The following is a 3,498-nucleotide window of genomic DNA, read 5'->3' as shown; positions in this document are numbered from 1 at the left end:
CACTTCAGACACGAGTATATTTCAAACCCACAGACACACACGCACTATTACATAAACATAGCTATCACCCCAAGCACACATTTAAAGGTATCGTCAAATCACAGATCATCCGGTTTCATAGAATATCGTCTCACAAAGACGATTTACACATAGCCATTCAAACACTCTTTCACTCACTCAGACAAAGGGGATATTCCAAGAGGTTTCTGCGCACTATTAAAAATGACACTTTGGCAGCTCTCTCTCCCACTCGGCCCACACACACACCCAACACTACAAACAGCGATGCACACACAACCAACACACACACATCACACACACCTCAGACATTCCAAATACAAGCAACAGTACATACACAACCTGCAGCAGATCCCCTCCCCCTCCTATCCCCCTTCCCCCCAAATCCTCTCCCTTACCCTACACCGGGTTTGCATCCTGTATCCTCCCCCAACCCCCCTCCTAACCCTAAACCTTCCCAGGGCCCTGCTACAGTACCCCACCCAACACCCCGCTACTATCCCATCTTTAATTCCACCCGTAGTCATAGTCACCAACCCCACCCTCCCCTTAACCCCACTCCTCCCCTCCCAAAACTATACCCAGCCTGGTCCCCTACCCTAACCACAACCCCTCGGATCCCGCGCCTAACCCCAACCCTCCCCGCAACCCCACCCCCCTTCCTTTTAATTCCACGGGTAGACCCAACCTGACTTTTAACCCTAACCCCAACCTTCCCGACCCCACGCCCAACCTCAACTCCCCCTTTAACATCTCCGCGGACCCGCCCTTTAACCCCATCCCGGAAGCACACCCCCCCTTTAACCCTACCTTTCCTCCCACTTCCCCGGCTACCTCACACACAACCGGCACTGGCCCAGATCCACCTAAAATCATCATTCCTTAGTCACGACATTCTCACATAGAACACGCCCACTGCAACATACATTCAAACACAATTTCACCACAGCTCAACACACATACCCCCCACTTAAACCATATAGGATCATCTCCGCATATAGAAAAAATAAAAGTCTTAAGGATATCCTCATACATACTAAATTCAGCAATATGCCCCCTCCAATAACCAAACCTCACACATTGCACTACAAAAACAGGAAATTTATTACAAACCCCCATAGCCACACATCGGCTCCAGTCCCGGACAGCCTCACCCTACAAACCTCCAATGTGGTTTACATCATCACCTGCACACTCTGCCATAAACACTACGTAGGAGAAACCGGAGCTTCAATAGACACTAGGCTGAAACAACACCTCAACAACATCTCACGGGCACACCTACAAACAACACTGGTCACACACTTCCAGGAGCACCCCGTCACTCACCTCATCATATCTGGGGTGGAGTCGGGGTCCGGGTGGTCCAGTGGACAGCGGAAGCATGCCGAAAGAAAATGGATCACACAGTTGAACACAATTACACCCCTGGGACTGAATGAGAAAACATAACATTCTTATTTTTCACACAGGACCAGTTTAATTTAATAAATAAAGTGTATACATATTTTTTCATGGCAATTCTGTTGATGTATACTTCCTTCTGGTACTGACTACACAACACCCACACACACACACACACAGATCAGGTCCATACACAACACATACGTCTACACCCTCGCACAGAGGCCCAAATAAACACACACACATAGTTAACCTTTTTACTTATTCACATACAGCTTTACATAGACACATAGACTGACACACTAGAAAACAGTGCAACAACACTCACCCTGATCTCCATCTTCAGCACCATCCACTTATTCATCGCCACACAGCACCTGTAAAATACACCCACACATATTTACCTGCACACACATAGATCGACACATTAAAAAAGTAATTTCAACAACACTTACCTTGATCCTCAAATCCACAACACCATCCACTCATTCAGCGCCACACAGCACCTGTTTTTTTTAAAAAAAACAAACATGATTCTACAACACATCCATTTGCATTCCTACCCTTTTCATTTCAATTTCAATTAGCTTAACAACACAGTAATAATAGGCCCGTGCTCTTTAAGACCATCCAGTTTTTCTTTTAACCCTACCCTAACCCAAACCTAACCCTAACCCTAACCTAAACCCTAACCCTAACCCTAAACCCTAACCCTAAACCCTAAACCCTAACCCTAACCCTAACCCTAACCCTAACCCTAACCCAGACCCTGACCCTGACCCTGACCCTGACCCTGACCCTGACCCTGACCCTAACCCTAACCCTAACCCTAACCCTAACCCTACCCCCTACCCCTAACCCCTAACCCCTAACCCCTAACCCTAACCCTAACCCTACTAACCCTAACCCTAACCCTAACCCTAACCCTAACCCTAACCCTAACCCTAACCCTTGACCCCTGACCCCTGACCCCGACCCCGACCCCGACCCCGACCCCGACCCCGACCCCCGACCCCGACCCCAACCCTAACTAGGTTTTTATTAGTAAAATTGCTTTTTAATGTTAAAGTCGCTAATTTATTGGAAAGTCGCTTTGAGTTGAGGCGTCTGGGCATTCTGTTAGTTTTTCCCATTTCTTCTCAGAACAGCATTGGGTGGGACGGTTTCTCTGTGGACTGGACTTTTTTACAAAATTCAGGTGTTGACGTACCAATTGGACTGGAATCACACACTGGGGATTTGATCAACCCTGGTGGGCCTGCCTATGGTGAGGGTGTCTAGTGTTTCGAAGGCCGAAACACCCAATGATCCTGGGTATACTACTGATGATGTGATTCCACAATTTAGACTCACATTTGGCTTTAATTCTCACTTCTTCTTGACTGACAGACGCTGTGACAGCTATATTTATTTTAGCAATAGGCAGTGTTAGAGTGGTATATCATCCAGAGGGATGTTTATGCCGATGGGCTCCTATTTGCTAAAAAGGTCAGGTTTGACAACAAGGAAACAACAATTGAAGAAGACTTGGACACAGGATGTTGGATGAAGACTGATGGGCTCCCATTTATTAAAAAGGTCAGGTTTGACAACAAGGAAACAACAGCAGTTGAAGAAGACTTGGACACAGGAGGTTGGATGAAGACTGATGGGCTCCCATTTATTAAAAAGGTCAGGTTTGACAACAAGGAAACAACAGCAGTTGAAGAGGACCTGGAGACGGGATGTTGGATGAAGACCAACGGGATCCGGATTTGGGCCGACTCTGTACTCATTGAATCATGACCTTCGGTCCATTGAGGCCTGGGCCGGTGTCTCTTGAGTTTGTTTTGTCTCATGGGCTAAAACCATAATCTCTGAACCACCTGGACTCACTGCTGGGCTCTCAGCGCTCTACAGTGATCCCGATCTTGGGCCTTGTCATGGGACGTGGTCTCGGGTGACTGCCTGGAGTGGCGGTGGGCATCGGGTATATCGGATGTGATCCTGGTGTCAGGCTAGCCGGCGGTCATCTGTCAGGGCATTGATTGGGCATCACGGTCGGCATTGTTGGTGCTGGGGAAGATCGGATGTGAC

General features: G+C 47.8%; 1 long non-coding RNA gene across 1 annotated transcript; it reads right to left on the bottom strand.

Moving 5' to 3' along the window:
• Positions 1-1,364: 1,364 nt before the first annotated feature.
• On the bottom strand, positions 1,365-2,085 carry LOC124487525. Its single transcript, XR_006958397.1, has 3 exons — positions 1,878-2,085; positions 1,751-1,799; positions 1,365-1,452 (listed from the first exon to the last, which is right to left on the bottom strand). It is a non-coding gene; the product is annotated as an uncharacterized LOC124487525 (long non-coding RNA).
• Positions 2,086-3,498: the final 1,413 nt, after the last annotated feature.

This window comes from Hypomesus transpacificus, chromosome 26 (genome assembly GCF_021917145.1).
Source record: "Hypomesus transpacificus isolate Combined female chromosome 26, fHypTra1, whole genome shotgun sequence".
NCBI lineage: Eukaryota > Metazoa > Chordata > Actinopteri > Osmeriformes > Osmeridae > Hypomesus > Hypomesus transpacificus.
The sequence above is the reverse complement of the archived record's forward strand: the minus strand, read 5'-3'. Positions and strand labels throughout refer to the sequence as shown.